This window comes from Odocoileus virginianus, unplaced genomic scaffold, assembly GCF_023699985.2.
Source record: "Odocoileus virginianus isolate 20LAN1187 ecotype Illinois unplaced genomic scaffold, Ovbor_1.2 Unplaced_Contig_29, whole genome shotgun sequence".
NCBI classification, from domain to species: domain Eukaryota; kingdom Metazoa; phylum Chordata; class Mammalia; order Artiodactyla; family Cervidae; genus Odocoileus; species Odocoileus virginianus.
Window position 1 is genome coordinate 618,964 of NW_027224346.1, and position 27,278 is coordinate 646,241.

General features: G+C 38.7%; 1 protein-coding gene and 1 pseudogene across 2 annotated transcripts in view; one reads left to right on the top strand and one right to left on the bottom strand.

The window, feature by feature from the left end:
- Nucleotides 1–1,637: 1,637 nt before the first annotated feature.
- On the bottom strand, nucleotides 1,638–2,298 carry LOC110126677 (COP9 signalosome complex subunit 8 pseudogene; annotated as a pseudogene).
- A 7,069-nt stretch (nucleotides 2,299–9,367) lies between these two features.
- Nucleotides 9,368–27,278, top strand: part of HYCC1 (hyccin PI4KA lipid kinase complex subunit 1) — a 94,047-nt gene continuing 76,136 nt past the window's right edge. For both annotated transcript variants that reach the window (XM_020876470.2, XM_020876472.2), the window contains exon 1: nucleotides 9,368–9,576. The gene's annotated coding sequence lies outside the window, so the exon portion shown is untranslated. The remainder of the gene's footprint in view (nucleotides 9,577–27,278) is intronic.

Sequence of the window (27,278 nt, forward strand, 5' to 3'; positions counted from 1 at the left end):
TTTATTTTCATCAATGATCCATCTGATTCTTCTCATCTCCACATAGCATCCTACTGCCCATAGAGCTTCTTAAATACTGTCCCAGTCTCAGATATCTACGTTCCTGCCATCTGTCCTCGCCATTGTCTTTCCTAATGCCTTGCTTTGTCTTAGAGATAGGATAAAATAATCTCTCTATATGTTTTTTTGGTTGTGCCCTGGGGCTTAAAGAATCTTGGTTCCCCAACCAGGGATTGGCCCAGGCCATTCGCAGTGAGTGTGCAGAGTCCTAGATGGTAAAGAATCTGTCTGCAATGTAAGAGACCTGGATTCAATCCCTCGGTTGGGAAGATCCTCTGGAGGAAGGCATGGCAACCCACTGCAGGATTCTTTCAGAGTCCTAATCACTGGACTTGGTTAGGGAATTCCCAGTCTCTGCTAAGTTTTTTTTTTTTTTTTTTATCATTACATATTTCATTTTGCTTAATTAAGACATTTTTACTTTAACAGAGACAATGACCAGTGACAAATTAGAATGCATTCATAGGAAGACAGGCTAGCTGAAGAATTAAATGGAATGTTTATTGAACAAATGCAGAATAAATGAACTAGGAGGTGAGGTGGTTTTAACCTGAAGATACAATGAAATGAAGTGTGAAGTGCTAGTTGTTCAGTCATGTCCAACTCTTTGAAACCCCATGGACTGTAGCCCACCAGGCTTCTCTGTCCGTGGAATTCTCTAGGCAAGAATACTGGAGTGGGTTGCCATTCCCTTCTCCAGGGGATCTTCCTGACCCAGGGATCAAACCCGGGTTTCCTGCATTGCAGGCAGATTCTTTACTGTCTAATCTACCAGGGAAGTCTGAAGATACAATAAACAACTTCAAACATTCAGAGGGCTGTCACGCAAAAAAATGAAAGATTTGTTCAGTATCTCTCCCAAGGGCAGAACTTGACCCAAGGGATAAATATAAGCAATCAACAGGCTGCAGGACAGCTGTACAAAGTGTATCACTTAATAGCTTATTTCCCAAATAATGCATTCCACCCATATACTTTCCTTCTTCTGAAAAGAAATAATACAAATGAATACTTCCCATGAATGTCTTAAGCTCATTCTCATGGCAAGTCCTCCGCTGCCAGCAATGGATGTAGTCACACTCTCAGAAAAAAAATCTAAAGTTAACAAATTGTTTTACTAAGGAAATGATCTTTTTATTCCTCAGCTCTCAGTGTTTTACATTTGCGATTCTAAGCAGCTGAGAGGAAAAGAGCATATTCTCCAAAGAGGATGAATTAGGGTCCTCAGCAATTCAGATACTGCCCCTGGGGACAGTCCTCCTCAAACCGTCGGTGCAGCCATCAGCCTATGGTGCAGATGGGTGTGTGCTGTCCGCTGGGGCAGGAAAAGACAACGGACAACCACTGTTCTACATGAAGCAGGAAGGCAGTATTCTATGAGTCGGTAGGAAATATAAACCGACTGCTTAATACTGATGGGCTCCAGCAAAACTGTCAAGTATTAAAAAATGAGAATTGTTTCAACAACTGTTATAATCTAGTTTATATTATATAGGTATTTTATCAAATGTTTGGGAATGCTAAGGTGCTTCATCCATCTGATAAAATTGAAAATAAACACTACGTTTCCCTATTTGTCAGTATTCAGGATTCAGAAGGTGGATCTTGAACTCAGAATGATAAATGATAAGGAAAGCCACATAGTTAGTGGGTCAGGCTAACTGCCGCTCACTGGGAATGGGTGGGACAGGGGCAGGCTGTGATAAGGGAATAAACCTGTTAAAGGAATATCCAGGGCCCCTGCAAGTGGCTTTTTGGGTGTGACCATCCTTGTGGTGGAATCAGCCTGCCGTCCTTCTCTAGTATAACTTTCACAGCCTCTTCCACTGGAAGTCCAACAAAGGCTGCAAAATAGCAGGTGACGATAGATGTATATGCTTGAGAGACCAGGGAGAAGGCTCCTCTCCAGGCTGCATCTCTAAGCACTTCCATGATTGGCTGGACCATCTCAGACCACTGGTGAGCTTTGATGGTGGAATAGATTCTGGGGAAATCTCTCTGCCAAATTCTTTGTCCTACTGACCAAGTTCAGAATTTGCAGGTTTTATAGCATGTAGTATCCTTTTTTCAAAAGTATCCTGCATTATTCATGTTATTATGGAGCAGATACAAATTTAGAAGCTGACCATACACTGGGGGTGTAACAGTTTCTCCTGGAGCCTCAAGCTCCCGGTTCTCCCACTGATCTAGCAACTTTCTGAAACTGAAGGAACTTGCTGCCATCACTGCCACTGGCATTTTCCTGGCTGGTCCTCCCCGCAGAGCCAGACCCCAAACTCTGCTAATTTATTTGTGACCAATGTGATATCTTCTCTTCTTGGTATAATTCAAATTTGAAAAAAATCCTTGAGAGTGACTTTAAGGATTAGTATCACGATTCAAACCATAGAGGTAGAGGTTTTGGGACGACACCCTTTAAAAGACACAAGGGTGCTGGGCCTGGGCATGTGTCCCATGCCTGTGCTGAGGACTTGCCTCGAGTAAACAGAGAAGTCTAGAGAAGGTGTCCCTTGTTTTTGCTGACATAATGGGTATCAAGAGAGAACAGCTTGACTGAGGACTGAGTCACTTTAATATGATGGTGGAGGAAAAAAGGGTGATGGGCTTATCCTTACTGAACACTGGTTGAATTTGCTCACTGGAACTTTTTTTTTTTTTGGCATAAATATCAGGGTGTGGTGATAGTGACTAAGTAAATGAGAGCAAAGTTGAAAAATAGAAGTATTATTCTTACATTGGACTCTCTTAAGAGTCACAGACCAGAGTGAACGGGTTGGCAAAACTCTTTGGGGATGCGCCGCTTCCTGCCTCTCTTTGTTACCCTTCTTGCAGCTGGGCCTTGACTTCCGAGACTCATCTACTCTTCAAACAGTACTTATGCTTGTTAAATTGCTTCGAGGGTAGCACTGGGCAAGGGAACCAAGGAAGTGTGCAGCTCTATTGATGCCTCTCTTCTCTGGGTGAGAGATTAACACATGAGAAACAGTTTTGGAGCAAAATTGTTCAATCAATTGTTCAACAATTGATACACAATGAAACAATTGATACACAATGAAGTGTTACACTGAATACAATTGAAATACGCATCTGATGAATGCAGTGAGTAGGCTGAAAAGCAGAGAAATCAGGTTTCCAGTTGGTGTATGGACATGTAGATAGGTGTGAAACCTGAAAAAGATTCATCAACCAAACGAAGACAGAGGATGAAAACTGCTGTCTTTTCAGGTTCTCCTTTAATCTGTGTTCTAAAGTTCCTCTTTACTATTGTGGGGCACCCAAAGATGGCACAACACCTTTCCACTTCCTCTGGGAGCTGTGTTTGTCACAGTTGTCTATATATATTTTCTGTGTTTTCTGGGACCTCATTTGGAAAAGAAAATCTGCATACAAGTTTATGCGTCTCTTAAATAAGCACTGATGGGGTCTTTTGCTTGTCAGCAATAACAAGAGCTTCTCTGTGGGATTTATGAGAGCACTTTAAAGAATTTTGAATAATTCATTGGCTAAGAGTAAAAGAAAGAGTGTTTAACCGAGGTTTGCTTGGGCAGAATTAACAATAAGTGATGTCCGGTCTGCTGCCTTTTCACTGTAAAAATAATGTACCTTTTTTTTGGTTGCAAAACTAACACCTGTTTATTATAGAACATTTGGTAAATTATTATTATTTTTTTCCATTTATTTTTATTAGTTGGAGGCTAATTACTTTACAACATTGCAGTGGTTTTTGTCATACATTGAAATGAATTAGCCATGGATTTACATGTGTCATTTGGTAAATTAAAAACATATGTGAAGAAGAAAATAAAATTCAGTCATAATTTCTTCATGCTTACATGTCCCTGACATATTTCCCAGACATGAATATTTGCACAGTTGTGACCATGTCATATTGGAGTTTTGTACCCATCTTTTTCCCATGTCATAAAATATTTTCCAGAAACATGATTTATAAAACCTGCAAAACAAGACCCCCTCAACAATAATTCTTCTAGAAAACACTGGTTAATAAAATGTCTTAGAAGATACATGTGGATATTTTTTACTTCTAATCACTTGAGGGTAGTAGTTAGTAATTAGGCTTTCCACCCCTATCTATACGACTTTTTAGAATTATGAACAAGATTGGCTCTACTGCTAAAAGATGAGAAAAAAATATTTTTCCCCTTAAAATATCTGTTACAAAGGTATTGAAATTTTAACTTATGATTTTTTTTTAAGCTATAAAGAATATTGTTTTCTTTCTAGGATGTTAGTCCTAGAAAAACCTGGAACCAGCCTTGGAGGATAAAATTCTCTTTGCAAAATGCAGTTGATCCAGCTTCTTTCACTTGTTCCATGATTCTGGAAGACTGCTTATTGGTTTATACAACCATGGCAGGCCCCACAATTTACTTAGAATGTCTTAGGTGATGCAGAGGGGAACCTTGTAGAACTCTGGAAACAGCTGCAGTTGGTTCTTACAGATGTTGAACACAAACACTGGGAACCGGAGTGATTCAGGGCAGCAGGGGAACATGGGTTATTTCACTGTTCCCTCAATAGCAGAGTTGCATTTGTCCCCATCTTTATTACGGTGACTTGTTCTACCTGGGCTCCGCTTCTTTGTTACCAATTACTTCATCCCCTACTTTGTACGTCTCTTCTCTGCCTGATGGCTTCAGTTTACTCAGAACTTGCCCCTCTCACGGCCCCTCAGGGCTTCTTTCTACACCTTGAGAAGCCTTTCTACACCTAGCTTCTGCACCCACCACGTGATTGATTTTCTCTTCCCATTTCCAGTTCATATTCTTGAAAGAGAGTGGGTTTAGGTAGTCACCGCCACCCCTGTTTGGGTGGAGTGTTCACATCGTTAGGCCTGGCTTCCCTTGACGAGCATGGTTCCAAGAAGCGGGTTGTGTGGCGAAGATCACGCCTGTGGCCTCCACCGGAGGCACTGGCTGAAGCGGCTTTCTTAGAAGGGGAATCTGGCACGGCACAGCAAGACAGAAAGAACTCTCAGCACATTCTTTTTGTTTTAAGTTTTTAAAAAATATGTTTTAACATGCTTGCCACTAATGTAACACATTCTTCATATTTTTTTTTCAAGGTAAAATTCTTTTAACTCTTTCACTTAAAATAGTCATGGTACATAGAAACAAAGAATAGACTGGTGGTTGCCAAGGACTAGAGACTGGGGAAAATGGGTAGATACTACCAGTCAAAGGGTACAAATTTCTAGTTATGAGATGAATAAGTTCTGGGATGTAATGTACAGCATGCTGATTACAGTTAACAGTACTGTATTGTATACTTGGAAGTTGCTAAGGGGGTAGATCCTACATGTTCTCATAACAGCAGCCAAAAAGAAAAGAAAGTTAACCCTATGAAGTAGTACAAGTATTAACTAACCTTATTGTGGTAATCATTTCACAGTCTGTATATATCAAATTATCATGCCACATATCTTAAACTTACACAATGCTATATGTCAACTCTATCTCAAAAACTTGGAAGAAAATTGTCATATTACCCAGATGTTTTACAGCTAACTTTAATAGAAATATATTTGAGCTAAATCTTTCTTCAAGTTTCTGAAATTTAATATCATAAAATATATAATGTTCAACTGGCTTTGTAATGTTCAACTGGCATTTAATAAAGTTATTTGCAAGAAGGTAAAAACATTTTAATAGTTAGTGTAGAATTATGCCTGTGGATACTAGAGACTAGCAAAGATGGGTAGTTAAGGTTTGGAATATGCTGACTTTCATAAAGAGGTTAAAAGCATTTCCCTTTTGAAACAGAATGTTCTTGGGCATTTTCCTAGTGCTTTGCTACTAAAATATAAATGGTTATGTGTAACTGTTAATTGCAGAGTGTTACTGTTGGAAATTGTTTTTGTATGCACAAATTGTGACAGGAAAGTGGACCGCAAACATAAACTTGAGTTTTGGTTTTACTCTGACTTAGAAGGAAGGTGACTAAAATTGCTTTCTGTATCATCTTACCACTGTAAAACAGGAAGTGAAGTCAGCCAATAAATTGCTTCCTCTCTTTTTGCAGAAAGGAAACAAATATATAAATATATACAGGCAGTCTCAGTTTCTTGCCACTCAATCCATCCTATGTACAATCTTGATTTAGTGTTAGTGAAATATTATGATGTCATTCCCCTGTTTACAACCCTGGGAGTATGTTAGATTCACTTGGAAAGCTTTTAAAATAAACTCTATATCCAGGCCCTGTACCCCAGTTTTCTGATTTATTTGATGTGGATATTTCTATTTTTGAAACTCATCCCAAGCAATTCTAAGGAACAGACAGCAAGCTACTAGGCAAACTGACAGAATCTGAACATGGGAGTTGGCTTTCAAGGCACTCTATTGTCTTCCTCCAACCTAGCTTGCCAGGCTCTGGCCAGTTCAAAGGCTTCCCATGTCCTCTGAACGCTGCTTATATTTCCATTCTTCTGTCTCTTTTCCAGGAATTCCAAGAGTTTCCTTCTCACACTTTCCAAATTCAAATTTCTGTCCATTTTTCAAGACATGGCTCAGTGCTTACCGCCCTCTGTGAAGCTTTGACTTCTCCAGCCACCCTCACCTGGAAGGCTTGCTCCCTAGTCTGAAGTCACACAGCAGTTATTGCCTAGCACTGCACAATGAATCAGTCATGTACTGCTCTGTGCCATCTCTCCTATTGTTGTGATAAATGATGCAACTTTGCTTTACTTTTCACCTCTTTGTTACCCAAGGACCTATACTATGAGCTTCTGGCATTCCTTTGTATGCTTGACAAGTTGGTTCTGTGTATAGTGCAGGAAGTCAGTAGGTATTTGCCTCCATTTCCCATTTCCGAAGGTGTGGTTTGGCACTTTGTCTCTGCTGGAGTCTTGCCCTGCTCCTACTGGGCCTTCTTGCCAACAGACTCTCTGGCTCTTTAAATCAGGCCAACATATCCAGTGGCCCACAGGGCTGATTGCCAGTAAAACTGATTGCGTGTGTATTCCTCTGCTCACCCTTGCTCTCTCTCTATTTTTTGATCCAGCTGAGGTTTTGGCCTTCTTTCCCTCTCTGACCCTTCACTCTCCTACTCCCTATCCTCTCAGGACTTGATGGCAGAATTCAAGTTCCTGGGATTTGACTGCTTGCTTTCTGTGAGAATGTTAGACTACGACACACTCTCCGGATCTTCTTATCCCTCTTCCTTCAGCCAACACTTCCCCTAAATTACACTGCCAATCCTCCACTAGTAACCTGGTCTAGTGGAGGTGAAAGTGACAAGGAATCTAGTGACAAGTTTCCTGTCAAAGGAGAGACAGGCACTGTCTTTAGGATTCTTACCCTCTGAAAGAAAACTGATTGCATTGTTCACATGGTTATAAGCTTCTAGTGGTTCATGATTGCCTGTAGAATAAAGCGTAAGCCTGAGCTGTTCAACATGGTAGTTATTAAAATTCAGATAAAAAATTGAGTTTTTCTTCTGTGCCCAGGTGGTGCTAGTGGTAAAGAACCTGCCTGCCAATGCAGGAGATTAAGAGGTGGGAGTTTGATCCCTAGGGCGGGAAGATCTTCTGGAGAAGGGTATGGCAATCCACTCCAGTACTCTTGCCTGGAGAATCCCTTGGATAGAGGAGCCTGGTGGGCTATGGTCCATGGGGTCGCGAAGAGTTGGACACAACTTAAGTGACTTAGCAAGCATGCTGTGCCATATTTCAAGTGCTGGATAGCCACTTGTGATTATCCTATTGGACAACACAAATATAGAACATTTTCACCATTACAGAAGTCTCTGTTGGACAGTGCTCATCTACATACCTTAATGTAGCTCGTATGGCCTTTATAATCTCTCTTTATAATGTTTTGTTCTAACTTAATTTTTGGCTGCTACTTATCTTTCAAGCCTACCGACTTTCTCAGTGTTCCCCAGCTACTCAGAGCCCTTTCACAGCTCTGCGTCTTTGAACTTGCTGTTCTTGCTTCCTGAAATGTCTTTTGATTTTCTTCTCTGGCAAACTCCTATTTCCTTATTTTTTTTTAAAAAAATATTTATTTATTTGGCTGCACCAGGTCTTTAGTTGCAGCATGTGGGATTTAATTCCCTTACCAAGGATTGAACCCGGGCCCCCTGCATTGGGAGCGTGGAGTCTCAGCCACTGGACCACCAGGGAAATTCCCTATTCACCTTTTTAAGATCCAACTCAAATATTACCTTATTTGTGAAGTTCCCTGACTTTCCTAAACACAATAATTTTTCCTGTGTTCCCTTGGCTCATTGAACCTGGCTCTGTTGCCCTTATCACCATATTTTATTATTTGCTTATAAATCTGTCTATTCTCTTGGATGGCAGATCCTGATTGTTCTATAAATCTACCTTAATGAATACCTGAAGTTGTTTGCCTGATGCTCTTTCAATATTAAGTAATATGTTTTCTTACTGTGGGCTTGTTATTTATGTGTTTGCCATGTTTGAAAAGATCTTGGTGCTTTAGAAGTTCTTCTTTCTTAAAAATTAGAGTGGCTTCCTGTCTTTCAAGTTGAAAGTTCATTTTCTTTCTAATTAATTCTGATGAGACTTGAAAGGGATGTGGTAGGAGAAGTTAACAAGGTCAAAAACAGAGTAACTATATGTAGGAAACAGTTTGGATGTACTTAGGTTCCAGTCATTACATAAAATATTTAGTATCTAGGAGAAGAGAAGGGAGGGAAGATGAAGGAAAAAAAACAAAACAAAAACAGCTGATGGAATGGATACTGTGGAATTGTGTTTGACTTTTTCCAGACTAAGGCCAAAAGCAATGATGTAAGAGGAGAAGAGTTTATTACCATTTTGCAAAAACGTATTTTATTACCATTTTCCTCCTCCCACCCGCCCACCCCCCACCTCAGGATTTGATAAGATTTTGAGAAATTCTGGTGACTCAAATTACTGTGAAGTAAATCCTCCTGACCAAGAAATAAAGAAATTAAAATATCAATTAGTTTCTCTTCTGCGATTATGGTGAACGTCATTCCGAAAGGCTTATTTTCTTCTGGAAGAGCTGTAAATACTAAAGGCTGAGTCCAACAGACCTTCTCTGATCACTATCGCCTAGTTGCAGCTTCAATCTTAACAGTCAATCATCTCCCCTTTGGGACGCCGACCACGCCTTATCGCTTAGACCACGCCCACCAGGTCTCCCTCCCGCCCACCTCATGGCCCCGCCCCGGGCCTAGCAAAAGAAGATTTTCATTGGTGGAGAAGTTGCTCTGATCCCGCCCCAGCGAGCGGCGATAGGCCGAGCTGGCGTGGGGCGGTGGTGGTTGGCTGCCTGGGGACGGGTCCCTGGTCTTGCCCGTCAGAGTAGCTGGCGGCAGTGGCGGCTCTCGGGACTGGGTTGTCAGTCAGTGAGCGGAGGGGGAAGATGGCTCGCCAGGACCCGTTCTGCTAGGAAGAAGTGGGGGGGCAGGTGGTGCTGCTTATTCGGAGCAGTAGCCGTCGCTGTCGTTGCGAGCCAGACAAGTCGAGGTTCTGGAGGTCGAGCTTGGAGAGCCGCTCTGGTAAGTCCGGCAGAGAGAACCGCTCCGGGCCCCCAGGGCGGCCGGCGACCGATAACTTTTTTTGTCAGGGAGGAGCCGGGGCGAGGCGACGGCGGGGAGGGGACCGGGACTTTGTCCCCGGGGCGGCGGCTTCGTTGGGGGTAACAGCTCCGGCGCGAGGCGCCGCGGATGAACGCTAGACTGTGCTGGACGCCCAGGCGTCCAAGGGTCTGAGGGGAGGAACTCGGTGGTAGGCTGCGGCCGGCGGCTTCTCGCCCCGAAGTTGGGCGCAGCCCGCCTGCTGCCTGGGCGGCGGCAGCTTTGTGCGCGAGGACTCGGGTCTTTCTCCTTCCCCGGCGAGGAGCCTTCCGACCTCCGGGCGTGACCTGGGTGCAGCCGCCTCGCGCGGACCAGCAGCCCTTCAGCCGGGTTGCCTGGGGTGGGACACCCCCACCGCCCTGCAGCGGCTGATGCTCCGGTCCGACCTCTCCTACCCCTCCCACCCCTCCGACTCCTCCTTGCCACTTCAGCGAGGCTGCAACTACCCGTCCACTCTAATGGCCAAAATGGTCACTGTCGCCCCCCTCGTCTTTGAAAGCAACATTCTTCCCCGTTCCCCCACAAGTCGAAGAGATTCACAAAGCAGCCACGATTCCTTCCTTGGTTATTTACACTGGTGAGCTCTTCATCATTCCTTACCCTCTTTTTATTATGAGTTAGTCCTCCCCAGGTGGTGGTGGTTTAGTCCTAAGTCGTGTCCGACTCTTCTGATATACTCGAGAATCGTCAGGGTTTTGTCCGAAAATTGTAGCATTGAAAGACCCGCCGAAGTTTGCACGCTCTGGCAGAACTGGGTATCCCCCGCTTCGGTTTGCACAGGTGTGCGTTGTTCCCTCGGAGTATAGACGTTTCTGAAATTTTTAAATTTTGTCCTGGTAGTTTCGTACTGCACAGAATCGGTTCTCCGATACATTATCACACGCCGGGCAGCCGCTCGGCTCTTCAGGTAGGGGGAGTTTGTTCAGCGGGCAGCTGCTGCTTATCTTCAGAGACCGTCCTACCGGCTGTAGGGCCAGGTTGTCCTTTGCAAATTATTTGTCCTTTGGATTACACAGTAGGTTTGTAGCAGGTATGCCGCCTCTTTGGTTCGTGTATCACTTTACAGTTTGAAATTTTCAACTTTTAAAACCTTATCTGCATAAAGTCATAAATATTGGTGTAAAAAAAAAATATTGACCTTGAGTCAATGTAGTAGTCCTGGGAGGCTTGTTTTTCCTAAGAACATTCTCCTAACATCCATAGATCACTGCTCTGAGTGCCCCCCCACCCCCCACCCCGTCCCCCAATTTCTAAGCATTTTTCTTTAGGTTAACACATTTTAAGTCTCAGAGCACCATATTTTTGAAGTGCAGGCAAGAAAGAAGAAAGAAAGAAAAAAAATCTTTAGGATATGCTTGGCTGGCCAATAGTAGCTTCAAAGTCGGCTGTTGTAATAATTCATTTCAACAAAGTGGCAAAGGGAGAAAAATCATTGCCTGTTTTGGAAAATAAATTCTGGATTTGGCATATTTATCCTTTTTTGATTTACTATAGTTATAACAACAAAGGGTTTTAAACCCTCTTATTTACCAGCATTCACAGTATCTGGGTATGGACATCAGATGAAGCATTGGTTAAGTCAGTGTGTTATCCCTGCTGTGCTTCGTTTTTTTCTTGTATTCCTGTTTGATGAAATCTGCTCTCCATTGCATTTTTAAAGCAGTGGTGTTTTGACAGTCAGAGTTTAATTATATCTTGTAGTCAACTGTTTTATTCAGGATCTTGTTGCCTGATATTTATTTTATAATGAATATTAGGAGATCTTTTAAAAAATGTTAGTATCAAGACCATTTTGGCGCTATCAAGTTTGCATCTTGTAAATAATCAAAATTATGTCAGACATAAATTTGCATTACCCCAGGCCGAATAGGTATACAAAATGAATGTATCCAAAAATGAATGTCACAGCTCTTGTCATCAAGGAACTTACTATGTCATATACAAGACAGGTAAGTAAAGTAACAATTATAATACTCTGTGATGAGTGTGAATAGAGATTTGCCTAGCATTGTAGGTGAGCAGAGTAGGAGATGGCTAACTCAGCATGGATGTATGTAAAGTTGGGGGCACATAGTAGAGCTTTAAAGTATGGTATAAGTTTGCCAAGTGCACGAGGTGAGTGAATACCTTTCCAGGAAAATAGAGTAAGTGAGAAAACAAGGAGGCAGGAGCAACCCTGGCAGTTTAGAGACGTCATTGTTGGTGACAAGTCCAAAGTTAGTAACATTGGTCTTGACTTGAATGCGAGGGTTAGATGGGAAAATGGTGGAAGATGAGAACAGTGAGGGTGATAGAGGGCCAACCCAGTATGTTGTATCCTTGGCTAAGGGGATTGCATTGAAAATGATGAATAAGGAACCATGTAATGGATTTGTGTTTTGGATTCTAATTCTGGTAGAGTGAGGTAGAACCTGATAGATCCTGTCACCTCAGGAAAGAAAAGAGGAAGAATCAAGAATCTTGAGGGTTTGACTTGGTTCCGTTGATTGGAAATGAGTTTCATGTAGATAGAGGGAAGATGATGCATTCTATTTTGGATTTGTTTGAATTTGAGGAAACTATGGGACATTCAGATGAAGATGTAGATAGGTGTTTGAATATAGGATGTGGAACTTGTAAAGGAAATCAGGAATAGAGGGACGATGAGGGGGTTGAATTGAAGAAGCTATATTGATTTGGGTATGTTGAAATGACTCAGGTTGGAAAAGACTTTAGCATAATAAAAAGCAGCAATTGGAGAACAGACAAATAAAAGGTAGATAAGTGGAAGAATAGTGTGAAAGAGAATTAGTTAGAAAGTATTAGTTAGAAAGATAGGAGGAACTTCAAGAAGGATGCCAAGGGTGGAGAAGTTTTCAAATAGAGGAGGAATGGGTCAACAATTTTGAAGGCTTTAAAGAGATGTCAAGTAAGAAGAGGACTCCAGGGACCAATGAATTTGTCAGGAGTTCATAGGTGACTTTAACAAGTACAGCTTTAGCTGAGTAGTGGTTCAGAAACTAGTCTCCGGAAGACTGAGAAAGAATGTTGTTTGGTCCGACTCTTTGTGACCCCTGGGCTGTAGCATGCCAGGCTTCCCTGTCCTACACTATCTCTTAGAGTTTGCTCAAACTCATGTTCTTTGAGTCCATCCTGCCATCTCATCCTCTGTTGCCTCCTCCTTCTCCGGCCCTCAGTCTTTCCCAGCTTCAGGGTCTTTTCCAGTGAGTCGGCTCTTTGCTTCAGGAATGGATGATGAAAAAGTAGACATGCTTGCATGAGGCATTTTAAGAAAACTAAGGAAGGAAGAGAGAATGACAGCCTTAGAGCAGTGGTCCTCGACCTCATCTACACATTTTCAAATCATCTGAGGGAGCTTTTGAGTCCTGATTTCAAGGGGGAACCCATATACCAATTTGAGGAGTGGAACAGGACCCAGACTTCAGTATTTATTTCAGTAGCTTTATGGGAGTATAATTGGCCTGTAATAAACTACACATATTTAAAGTGTGCCATTGAATGTTTAACATATTTATATTCTTTAAACCCATCACCACAATCAAAATAATGAATATATCCATCACCTCCAAAAGTCTCCTAGTGCCCCTTTGTAATCTCTCTCTCAATCCCTGAAACCACTAGTCTACTTTTCATTACTATAGATGAGTTACATAAATATTTCACAGTTCCTTAGGAAATTCCATAGGCATAGTTGAAACTTCTGCAGAGGGATATGAGTTGAAGGGATATTATGCTTGGATTTTTTTTTAATATGCATAAGAAAAGTGAGAAGTAAGAGGAAAAATGAGATATCTATTGGAACTAAGTTCCTGAGGAAATAGTAGATGGAATTCAGAGCTTTGACCAGTAAAGAAAGGAAGACAATATCTTTAACAAAGAATATGATATTAAAGATAGTGTATTTTTTTGCTATCAGCATCAAGGTTGTTATCATGTAGTATCAAGATTGGTTCTCAGAAGTACTCAGAAATAATTAGCATCTTAGTGTTATGAAAATGAATGCCCCGTAGAAAAACCCCTTAAATGTAGGCCCTGGCACTACCATGTAATGCTTTGTCATTTTTTGGAGGGGAGCAGATGGAATTAACAGTTTGACTATTGCTTACTGTTGAGAGCCAAGTACTGCTAGACTCTTTTTGACCCCCTTGGAGTTAGGCTGCATGTCCATACTGGGGAAAGAGAACATTTAACGTTTACAAATCTCCTGTTTAAAGCATCTTTGTTCAGAAGAAATCCTGCTTACTTGCCCTTTGGATATATGCGCCCTTTGGATATATGCCTTTTAAACACATTGGAGGAAAAAATCATTCTTCTCTCTACCAAGGGAGACGTAGAAGAGTTGTGATTGGAAGTTGTCAAAGGCCCACACTTTGTATCCTGAGAAAGGTAGTGTCTATATCCCACACTGTCCCTTCCACCTTTTTTAAAAATTTCAGGCTCAAGTTTTAGATGTAGGTGAAAGCTGAGCCCTGCTGGTTCTGAGGTCCAGGGTTTGTTCATCACTTGATTCTTACTACCTTTGGTAGGAGCTGAAAGCAAAGAGTTAATATCTAAATGTTATTTGACACTGCACTTGACCATAAATAAAGATGGGAGTGAAAACTTTTGTCTGATTGTTTCCTAGAGTTCTGAAAATCTCTTTCATTGTATTGTTCAGTTACTAAGTTGTGTCTGACTCTTTGTGACCCCATGACTGCAGCATGCCAGGCTTCTCTGTCCTTCACTATCTCCTGGAATTTGCTCAAATTCATGTCCATTGAGTTGGTGATGCTATCTAACCATCTCACCCTCTGCTGCCCCCTTCTCCTTTTGCCTACAAAATCTTTCATTGTGATTAAAGTGTGAAAATATGATCAGATACAGAGAGGGTAGGCCTCCCTAGTTTTGGTGCAGCCTATGTAAAACTCAGCAGTGGCCACAGGACTGGAAAAGGTCCGTTTTTCATTCCAATCCCTAAGAAAGGCAATACCAAAGAATGCTCAAACTACTGCACAATTGCACTCATCTCACATGCTAGTAAAGTAATGCTCAAAATTCTTCAAGCCAGGCTTCAGCAATACGTGAACCAAGAACTTCCAGATGTTCAATCTGGTTTTAGAAAAGGCAGAGGAACCAGAGATCAAATTGCCAATATCTGCTGGATCATCAAAAAAGCAAGAGAGTTCCAGAAAAACATCTATTTCTGCTTTATTGACTATGCCAAAGCCTTCGACTGTGTGGATCACAATAAACTGTGGAAAATTCTGAAGGAGATGGGAATACCAGACCACCTGACCTGCCTCTTGAGAAACCTATATGCAGGTCAGGAAGCAACAGAACTGGACATGGAACAACAGACTGGTTCCAAATAGGAAAAGGAGTACATCAAGGCTGTATATTGTCACCCTGCTTATTTAACTTATATGCAGAGTACATCATGAGAAACGCTGGGCTGGAAGAAGCACAATCTGGAATTAAGATTGCTGGGAGAAATATCAATAACCTCAGATATGCAGATGACACCACCCTTATGGCAGAAAGTGAAGAGGAACTAAAAGCCTCTTGATGAAAGTGAAAAAGTTGGCTTAAAGTTCAACATTCAGAAAACTAAGATCATGGCGTCTGGTCCCATCCCTTCATGGAAAATAGATGGGGAAACAGTGGAAACAGTGTCAGACTTTATTTTTTGGGTCTCCAAAATCACTGCAGATGGTGATTGCAGCCATGAAATTAAAAGACACTTACTCCTTGGAAGGAAAGTTATGACCAATCTAGATAGCATATTAAAAAGCAGAGACATTACTTTGCCAACAAAGGTCCGTCTGGTCAAGGCTATGGTTTTTCCAGTGGTCATGTATGGATGTGAGAGTTGGACTATAAAGAAAGCTGAGCACCGAAGAATTGATGCTTTTGAACTGTGGTGTTGGAGAAGACTCTTGAGAGTCCCTTGGACTGCAAGGAGATCCAGCCAGTCCATCCTAAAGGAGATCAGTCCTGGGTGTTCATTGGAAGGACTGATGCTGAAGCTGAATAACTCCAATACTTTGGCCACCTCATGTGAAGAGTTGACTCATTGGAAAAGACCCTGATGCTGGGAGGGATTGAGGGCAGGAGGAGAAGGGGACGACAGAGGATGAGATGGCTGGATGGCATCACCGACTTGATGGACATGAGTTTGAGTAGACTCCGGGAGTTGGTGATGGACAGGGAGGCCTAGCGTGCTGCAGTCCATGGGGTCGCAAAGAGTTGGACACGACTGAGTGACTGAACTGAACTGAACTGAACTGAAGAGTAGAACTATCAGGGTTAACATGATTTTGGATACTGTTGTTACTAAAGTCAAAGCAATATTGTAAACATTCTGTATTTTCTTAGTTACTAATCCAATATGTAATAATTGTAGGACGTGTGGAAAATTCAGGAAAGCATGAATGATAAGTAACATCTATAATGCCTTTATCCATTGATGGGCTTCCCAACTGGCACAGTGGTAAAGAATCCACCTGCAATGCAGGAGATGCAAGAGATGTGGATTCGATCCCTGGGTTGGAAAGATCCCCTGGAGTAGGAAATGGCAACCCACTCCTGTATTCTTGCTTGGAAAATCCATGGACAGAGGAGCCTGGCGGGCTACAGTCTGTGGAGCTGTAAAAAGTCAGACCTGCATGAGTGACTGAGTGTGTGTGCACTGTTGATAATCATTTTTAACACTGGTGAATATCCCATAGGTCCTTTTTAATGGGATTCACTCTTTTTTTTTTCCAACAACTGCCCCCCCCCCGCCCCCCACATATTGTACCTACTCTTTTGTTTGTTGTTGTTGACACTGTTTTGTTTCTAGGTTATTTTTACACAATTGAATGAATGCTTACCTGAGTCAATAAAGCATTACTCTTTTATAGCATACCATCATTTTAAATGTGTGGCTAGTAGTCCAGCATTTGGATTTTCCATTGCTTATTTAACCAACATTTCAATTGTTAAAAATTTAAGCTCTTTCCAATAATTTGATGGATTAATCATTGCTTATATCTTTTATTAAGATAAATTCTAAAGTTAAAGGATACACATAATTATTTTTGATAAATATTAATAGATTGGTTTCCAGAAAGTTGTAATAGTCATTTTTATTAATTGTGCTTGAGAATGCCAGCAATCTCTCCATATCAATAAACTGCTATTTTGATATGAAAAATCTATAAATTTCTTTGTTTGATTTGTTATTAGTGATTTTAAATATTTGTATTTTTTGTGAATTATCTATTAATGTCCTTTGCTTATTATGCTATTGGATTTTAAAATACTGAGTTATCAGCCATTAAAAAGAATTCATTTGAATCAGTTCTAATGAGATGGATGAAACTGGAGCCCATTATACAGAGCGAAGTAAGCCAGAAAGATAAAGACCATTACAGTATACTAACACATATATATAGAATTTAGAAAGATGGTAACGATAACCCTATATGCAAAACAAAAAAAGAGACTCAGATGTATAGAACAGACTTGTGGACTCTGGGAGAAGGCGAGGGTTGGGATGTTTCAAGAGAACAGCATCGAAACATGTATATTATCTAGGGTGAAACAGATCACCAGCCCAGGTTGGGTGCATGAGACAAGTGCTTGGGCCTGGTGCACTGGGAAGACCCAGAGGGATCGGGTGGAGAGGGAGGTGGGAGGGGGGACCGGGATGGGGAATACATGTAAATCCATGGCTAATTCATTTCAATGTATGACAAAAACTACTGTAATGATGTAAAGTAATTAGCCTCCAACTAATAAAAATAAATGGAAAAAAAAAGAAAAAAAAAAATACTGAGTTATAAAACCTCTTTGTATATAAAACTATTAGGTGTTGGTCAAATTGCAATGCAGATATTTTCTCCACTTTGTCATTTGCACCCTAATTTTGTTTTTGGCTTGAATTTTTAATTTTTAAACAGATTTTTAACATTTAGTGTAGCTAAATCTATTAAATTTTTCTTTTATGGTATCTACCTGCTTAGACTTTCTTGTGTTTGCATATTCTATAAGTAATTACTTCTTTTTCCTTATATTACTTTGAGAGTTTTAAAGAAACATTTACATCTTTAATCTATTTGAAATGTATTTTAAGGTAGAGCAGCAAGTCAATTATTTTATACTATTTACTGAATAATTGTCTTTCCCCAGAGATTTTCTGTTCTGCTTCATTCAACTATATTTTTTGCTCCAATAATTCCAAACAGTTCTATTTACTGTAACTTTTTAATGTATCTTACTGTATGGTTGTGTGAATTGCTATTATCTTTTTCAAAACATTTATAATTTCTCATTTTTTTCAGATTACCTTTAATCCAATTTGTTAAAGAATTTAATTGAAAATAGAAAATATTTTTTTAGAGATAGCTGTGATATCTTATGATATGTTTTAGAGATAGCTATGAAATACTTTACAGTATTTTCATCATTTCTTCAACTCATCTTTTATTACTCAGTGTTTTGTAGTTTTCTTCATGTAGTTCTGCCTATTTTTAAAGTTGACTTTTGGTATTTTACAACCTCTTGTTGCTATTGTGAGTGAGATACTTTTTCATTGTATTTTAGAGAGGGTTACATCTTCCTGATGGAACATAGAAAAGTTGGTGATTTGTTGTACTATTTTCTAATTAGTCATCTTATGAAATTCTGTTTTTTTAGTTTATTTTTTATGAGATTTTTAATTGTAATAGTTTCTATTGGATTTTATAATAAGGCAGTTACAGAATTTGTGAATGATGATAATTTTGTTTTTTTGCCAATATTTAACCTTTTCTTTTTAAAAAAAATTACACTGATTAGAGTGTCTAGAAGATTGTTAAATTATAGTAATGAATAGTGAGCATCTTTTGGCTCATTTCTTATTTGAATGAATGCCTTTAGGGTTTTCATAGTTGTGTATTCTTTTTGACAGTTTTTTTTTTTAGTATGTTAAAGAAGTAGTCATCTATTCCTCCTTTTTAGAATTAAGTTTAAATTGGATCACATAAATTTCATAATATATGATTATATGGCTTTTCTTCTTTGCCTATTGTTTGATGAATCATATTAAAAGTTTTCCTAATAGATTTCACCAGTTTTGTCTCTTTGGCATGAAGACAACTTGGTAATAGCGTACATCTTTATTTATTTATTTTTTTCATTTATTTTTATTAGTTGGAGGCTAACTACTTTACAATATTGTAGTGGTTTTTGACATACATTGACATAAATCAGCCATGGATTTACATGTATTCCCCATCCCGATCCCCCCTCCCAGCATACGTCTTTAAAGCTAGATTTGATTGCTCTGTAAGATCTCTAGTGTTCTTTTTGTATTATCTTTCTCAGGTTTTGGTTTCTGAATATGCTAGCTTTGTGAAATAGAGAGAATGGGGACTTATAAGTTCTGGCACTGTCTTCTTTGAAGGTCTGAAGTAATACAACTTCCTTGCTAACACTAGCGAGGGAGGCACTCTCCGTCCCCCTTCTGATGTCTGTGTCAGAAGCTTTCTCTGTCCCTTTTCTTACTTTAATAACACACACACACACACACACACACAAATGAGGTAGTTTAGCTATATGAAAATGTCCAGGTCTTTTTGAATTGAAAACAGTTTGTTGATATTTTAATATCTGCTACTTTCTGAGTGAGTGAGTGAAGTCGCTCAGTTGTGTCCAACTCTGCTACCCCATGAACTGTAGCCTACCAGGCTGCTCTGTCCATGGGATTTTACAGGCAAGAATACTGGAGTGGGTTGCCATTTCCTTCACCAGGAGATCTTCCTGACATAGGGATTGAGCCCAGGTCTCCCACATTGTAGCAGATGCTTTACCATCTGAGCCACCAGGGAAGTCCACTTTCTAAGTACTTTGCATAATTGATTTCATTTACCTGTGTACAACTTTGCAAGGTAAGTATTAGTTATCCTTATTTTTCAGATAAAGAAACTGAGATGAAGGAGATTAAGATACTTGTTCAAAAGCAACAAACAGTGGTAGAGTTTAAATTCAATTCCTCTCTGATGCCATAACTCATGATTTTTAATAAATATTCCTATTGCTTTCCTAATTAAGACACTTTCTTTATTCTTCGTTACTGAGAAGTAGGCTTAATTATTTTATTTGAATGTTTTACGAACTGTTTTCCTCTTTGCCCAGTTAGTTTCAGTTTTTGGTAACCCTATCATAATTTTGACTCGTCTGTTCTGTGTTGATATCATATTTTCTGCTGTTTCAACAAACAGTCCAGTATGGTTATGATAGAAGATACTGGAATGGAATGATATTTATTTAATGTACTTTATATAATTCACATTTTAATGTGTTGGATATTCAAGATCAGTTTGCATTCCTAAATACTGTTTGTACCTAGTAAAGAATGTTAAACACAGCACATCAAGGAGCTTTAGTACTTTTCCATTCTGGTTTAAATATTTGTCACTATTGAAGCTTGCATCACGGTAGCCTTTTAGTAGTAAATGTTAAATGATACTTGTTTGGTATGTGCTTTGTGGAACAAAGAGTCTTTTGAGTAGCAGATGAACCGTTAGTTGCCTTCTCATGTAAACGCGTAAACATTCATTCAGTTATTTGCACTGGACCTAAGGAAAACAGTATATGTGAATTTTCCTAAGCTGTACAATCAAGATTATTTGAGGTTTTAGCTATTGGAAGATATACATTACTCTTCTATGAAGGAACTTAGAGGCTTGAAAATTTAAGAGAATCATGTAAGCCTTAAAAATGCTTAATTTGGGCAAGCAGTTGTAAGTGCTGTTTCTTTTTGAGCTCCTCTGTTTTTCTTCCTCCTTAGCTGTAATTCATGTTTAATTAATTCATTATTGGTTGTAATCAACATACAGACTATAGTCACCACCTTTCACTGATGAGAAGCATGAAAATCTGCTAGTCTGACCTGGTGTTTATATACTATTGATCTGAATGTCAAAGTTCCTGTTGCTTTGTTAATCCGTAGATATTATTGTGGTGGACGGAGTAACCACATAGTCCTCAAAGCAGTACACACTTTAGTAGTTTAGAAGAGGGAGAGACTATTTTGGGAAATTATGAAACTTTGAGTGGGTTTGGATAAAGGAATGGGGTGGAAGGTGGAAGTATTTTAGAAATAGGTGAGAGGAGACCATCCATTAAGTATGAAAGGCAGAAATATGCAAATCAAATAGACTATAGACTATTTTCTACAGAAAATCAGAAGAATGGGTTACATGGATGATAGAAGTAGGATATTGAAGTCAGTGAAGTCTTAGTAGGGTTTCAGAAAGGAAGATCCTTGTGGCAAGTTTAAAGAGAAAGAATGAGTACTGAGACAGAACTAATAGAATTGTCATTTTTGAAATCATGGAGAGTGTATGATGAGAAGCAAATAGATATTGTAAAGGGGGTTAAGGAATAAATTGGTGTTGGAATAATTGGAGGCAGTGGCAGTAGATAAGGCTACTAAATCAGAAAGTTAATCAGTGAAGAGCAAATAAAGATTGAAGTATTGTGACTGGAGGGTATTAGAAGCTAATGAAACTTCTCTCCCAATTCCATCCTAATCCCTTAACCCGCTCTCCACAGATCCTGAAATGCATTTTGTTCAGTTGAATGAAATGCAGATTGTCCAATTGAAAATATTTTGTTAATGATAGAGCTATGGTTATGGATCATCTGTGATATGCCAGTGCTTTATTTATATTTAATCCTTAGAACGCTCCTGTAATACAGATGTTATTACTTACTTTTCACAGGGGAGGAAAGTTTAAGCAACTTGCTGGAAAGTGGGTATAGGTTTTTTGGGCTCTTTGTGTGCGTTTGTGTGTTTGTGTGTGTGAAATTTGAACAAAATCTGTACTTTAGTTAATAATACTGTATCACATGTTAATTTCCTGTTTTTTTTTTTTTTTTTTTTACAACATAGTATTTCTTTATATTCTCAGAATTGGATTAGAAGTTTCAAGCCTCATTCAAATTTTTTTAAATCACTAAGATAATAAATTTTCTAGACTTTTAGCAGTAATACTAGATGCCAAAATACATGGAACTATATCAAAGTTTTGAGTGAATATAAATTAGAAATCTAGCATTCTATTCATACTAAGTCAAACAAGTGGAATCAAAATGTCATAAATTTTTTAGTTAGGCAAAAATTCATAAGTTTTCTAAAATATATATATTATACATACTATTTATATATATGTATACAAAAGCTTTTCTACTATGCTTGATAAAGGCTTGAGAAAGAATAACAAAAAAAAAGATGGAGAAATTGGAAAACATAAACTAAATGAAATGGGAGTACTAAATATGAAATATGAAAAATGAAACTAGATAAAAATAAAAGGTCATCATATAATCCAGTGGTTTTTAAACTTGATTGCTCATTAGAAATACATTTGGAAAAAAAAAAAAATAGAAATACATTTGGAGCTTTGGAGAAAATGAGCAATAACCTGGCATTTGTGTTTTTCAAAAAATTCCAAGATAATTCTGATATGCATCTGGATTTTAAAAAGTGATTACAGGTTTTTCTATTAAATGGTAGTTTTAGTGATATAGAATTCTATTATTTTCTGTTGACCAATCATGATACAATGGTATTAAGTGAATAATAGTTACATAATCACAATAGTAAAAAGATATTTATCAGTTTTCATAATCCATAGCCAGACAATAAATAAAACATAATTACAGTTGCAAACTATAGTGAAAACATGATTAACCAGACAATAAATAAAATAATTACAATTGCAAGCCATAATGGAAACATGATTAACCTAACAATATAAAATAATTACATACAATTTGGGGGGGTCAAGCAGAGTGATGTGGTAAGTGGAAGTGCATACATGCACATGTTTTCATCCACCCAGCCAGTCTATGTCTTTTGGTTGGTGCATTTACATTTACAATAATTATTGATATGTATGATCCTATTACCATTTTCTTAATTGTTTTGAGTTTATTTGGTGTAGATCTTTTCCTTCTCTTGGGTTTCCTGCCTAGAAAAGTTCTTTTAGCATGTTGTAAAGCTGGTTTGGTGGTGCTGAATTCTCTCAACTTTTGCTTGTCTGGAAAGCTTTTGATTTCTCCATCAAATCTGAACAAGAGTCTTGCTAGGCAATGTATTCTTGGTTGTAGTTTTTTCCCTTTCCTCACTTTAAATATATCATGCCATTTCCTTTTAACTTGTAGAGTTTCTGCTGAGAAATCAGCTAATAATCTTATGGGAGTTCCCTTGTATGTTATTTGTCATTTTTCCCTTGTTTCTTTTAATATTTTATCTTTGTCTTTAATTTTTATCAGTTTGATTACTGTGTGTCTCTTGGTGTTTTCATCCTTGGGTTTATCCTGTCTGGGACTCTGCACTTCCTGGACTTGGTTGACTTTCCTTTCCCCTGTAAGGGAAATTTCCAGCTATTATCACTTCAGATATTTTCTTGGGTCCTTTCTATCTCTCTTCTCCTTCTGGGACCCCAGAAGGAGGTCTGCGAATGTTGTTATGTTTAATGCTGTCCCAGAAGTCTCTTAGGCTGTCTTCATTTTTTTTTTTTCATTCTTTTTTCTATATTCTGTTCTGCAGCAGTGATTTCCACCATTCTGTCCTCCAGGTCATTTATCCATTCTTCTGCCTCAGTTATTCTGCTATTGATTTCTTCCAGAGTATTGTTCATCTCTGTTATTTAGTTCTTCTAGGTCTTCTGGTAAACATTTCTAGCATCTTCTTTCTGTTTCCAAGATCCTGGATTATCTTCACTATCATAATTCTGAATTCTTTTTCTGGAATATTGCTAATCTCTACTTCATTTAGTTGTTTCTCTGGTGTTTTTCTTGTCCCTTCATCTGGGAGATAACTTTCTGCTTTTTCATTCTGATAAATCTGCAATGTGGTTTTCGTTCTAGCTGCTGCAGGGTTGTGGTTCTTCTTGCTTCTGTCTGCCCTCTGGTGGATGACCTAAGAGGCTTGTGTGAGCTTCCTGATGGGAGGGACTGGCATGGGAAAAACTGGATCTTGCTCTGGTGGGCAGGGCTGTGCTCAGTAAAACTTTAATCCAATTATCTGCTGATAGATTTGTCCCTGTTAGTTGTTTGACCTGAGGCTGCCCAGCCCTGGGGTCTCCCACCTCTATGGTAGGGTTAATGGTGACCTCCAAGAGGACTTACGCCAAGGGGCAACTTCCAGGATTGCTTCTGCTAGTGCTCCTGTCTCCATGGTGACCCACCGCTGACCCACATGACCCACACCTCCACAGAGGACCCTCCAACCCCAGCAGGTAGGTCTGGTTCAGTTTCCTGTGGGGTCGCTGCTCCTTTCCCCTGGGTCTTGGTACATTCTAGATTTTGTTTGTGGTGTCTCAGTTTTCCCCAGTCCTGTGGAAGTCCTGAAATCAAATCCCACTGGCCTTGAAAGTCAGGTTCCCTAGGGATTCCCAGTTTTTTGGAATCTTTTCATTATGTCATGTTGCTTCTGTTATTGAGCTGTGTTAAAACACTTGGAGAAGGGGGTGGTTGTCAAAGGAATGTAAGGTATGATTCCTTTCCTCATAGAAAGAAGTGGAAGATAAATATTAGTTATGTTTGCTGTAATTTGTGTTAACTATTAATATATTTTCTATTTTAAATGTTTCATAAAAGGATTCCTTTCAATAAACTCTTCTATCATATGTATGTTATTTAAATTTTAACAGTTTTATTTGGAGATGATATTTATCTATGATAATTTATCTGTGATAATAGTATGTTGAGATTAAAGGAAGGACAGTCCAAGAAAGATGATGTCAAGAAAAGTAAGGGAAAATAAATGAAAAAATGAAAAAAAAAAGTAAGGGGAAAATTTGTTCTTTCCACTGTGAGAGCTACACATATGTTATACAGTTTTCAGTAGCACTTTATTTTTTTTAATTTTTTATTTTTTTTTTATTTTTTCCAGTAGCACTCTAGAAAGACCAGCTTCTTCGTGGAAATTGTATTGAACTGGTCGTTGGATGGTAATCAGGGAAGATATTTTTCATGACACCAGGCTATAAAACTCCAGAATTTATTGTAATATAATGTGATTTATTAAATTTGGGTTTATCAGTTAAAAATTGGTTATTGGTAAAAATAAAAAATTGGTTATTGGTGACAGAATCCAAAGATATTTAATTTTCTGTTATAAGCCCTTTCTTCAGAAACACTGCATAATTGAATAGAAATACTTAAACTACTATAGGAATTAAACATTCTTACAGGACTTTCAAATACTTTGAGAGAACCAAGATAGAAATTTTTGCTGTACTAATTTTAGTTTCACATTCAGCTGCAAAGCAACATCAGTTATACTACCATAAGGCTTAACATTATTAGAAACTTTATTGAAAAAATAAGTTTATAATTCAGCCTCTGCTAAAGCAAATTGACTGTTACCCCAGTGAATCAACATGATCTTACTGAACTGATTATTTTATCTTTGGTTACTGTAATTTTTTAAACCAAGGAAAAGCAACTGTAATAAGATCCACTGGGTTTCTGATTGAGGCAAATAGGATTTTGTCGTGTAGTCAAGATCTGTTGCTTTTATTATTATGGCTCTGTTAGTACACATTACCACCATCAAATATGTTTATTTGCATTTTATCATTATAAACCCGCCCCCCCAGCCCCAGTTTGTCCTCATCAGTTTCTAATTGAACATCTGAACTTCTGTTGGCAGACATCACTAATGGTTGAACATCTCATTCCAATTTTTGAAAGGGCAGTGACTCACCCTAAGACATCAACCTAACCCATGAGTCACTTCAAATTTGTTTAACATTTCTCTCTTCTTTTTCTCTAACACTAGAAAAAGGAAAACTGCTGGTTAAGAATGCAAAAAAGGTTGAAGGAATTAAAGTAGAGCTGTGCTTTGGAAAGTGTATTTCTTTATGCTGTTATTTTGGAGAAAGAGAAAGAGGGGCAAGTGATAGCAAAATGATTGCAAGATAATATTTCCACTAGACTTCCTTCAACATTCCTTCTCATTTTTCCTCATAGTGTTTGCTTTTGTTATTTTGTTTGCTTATACCCTGATTTGCCTTGATTTGTTTCAAAAGGGATGAGAGGAGACTCATTTCTGCCCTTTAGGTTTCCTCTAATGGTTTCCTCTAATGGACTATGAATCCCTCAAGTCAGGGGTTATGCCATATTCATTTTGTAAATCTAGCATCTAGGACTTAGGAGACATTTAATAGTTTATGAATAAACAGATGATATTTCAGCAACTCTAATACAAGAGATTAATTGCTGCAACCCTAGTTTATTGCATGTAGCTTTGATGGTGTTAACAGGCTGAACCCCCACTCCAGCCCCTCTTTCATATGTTGAAGTCCTAATCCCCAGTACCTCCTAATGTAACCCTATTTGTTGGTAAGGTCTTTATTTAGGTAATTAAGTGAAAGTGAGGTAATTAGGATAGCTCCTAATCCAATGTGACTGGTGTCCTTATAAGATGAAGAAATTTAGGTATGACTTTACAGATAGAAGATAATGGGAAAGCACAGGGAGAAGATGACTTCAAACCAAGGAAAAAGGTCTGGAATAGATCCTTTCCTTAACGACTCTCAGACGGAATCAACCCTGTTGACACCTTGATTATTAGACTTTTAACCTCTGAAACTGTGAGAAAATAATTTCTATTGTTTAAATCACTCAATGTATGGTACTTTGTTACAGCAACCATAAGGAACTAATACAGCTAGTTTGCATGCTTGGTTGTAGCAACATCTCAGGTACTCTTAACTTGCCCATCTCCAAGAAGCAATTTGCTAAACTCAGTGCCAAAACCTTAGAACTTTTTAATCTTCCCCTAGGCAAGGCAAGGGAGAGAGAAATTTGTATAGCTTAATGGAGGAGGTAATAACTGTCTCAAATAAATAAATAGATAACTGTTTGTCTCCTTTCATCTCCTTACAAATACAGTCAATGGCAAGCAGCTAGCTCATTCTCTAGTTCAACTGAATTTTGTTTGATTTGGCATGGAGGAAGTATTTGTGAGTTATTTATGTTTTAAGTGTTCAGAAGCTTCTGCCAATAAACCTGGTTGCTTTTTCAAAGTATGGAGATGGAAGAGAAAGACTGAATAAAATAGTTTTTATTATGACATTAATTTGAACTAATTGCTTGTACATAATCTCAGCCACCTTACTTTGCCTGTGTTATAATAATAGCAGGGCAGAGCACTGTGTCTTTTATAGTGTTTTGAGACACTTAGTTGAAAGAGAAAATTTTGGACCTGTACAAAAGAACACTTGCTTTTTTATCATTTACAAGTAGTTTACCAGAGTACTGAGAATAGGGTAAGCTAAATTATCAAATTGAATAAAAATCTTAGTCCTAGATTAAAAAAAAAATTATTTGCAAAACAACAAAACCCTCCAATTTATGGGCAAATAAAAATTGTAACTTAATTCTGGCATTTGAGCTTCACTTAGCATGACGGACTCCGTGGACATGAATCTGAGCAAATTTCTAGAGATAGTGAAGACACAGGAGCCTGGTGTGCTGTAGTCTGTGGGGTCACAACTTAGTGACTGAACAACAACAGCATATCCACACAGTCTGGAGCACCCTTATTAACAGTCTGTAGTTACTGTGGTAATTATCAGTAATATGCTTTTTCATCCCCTTTC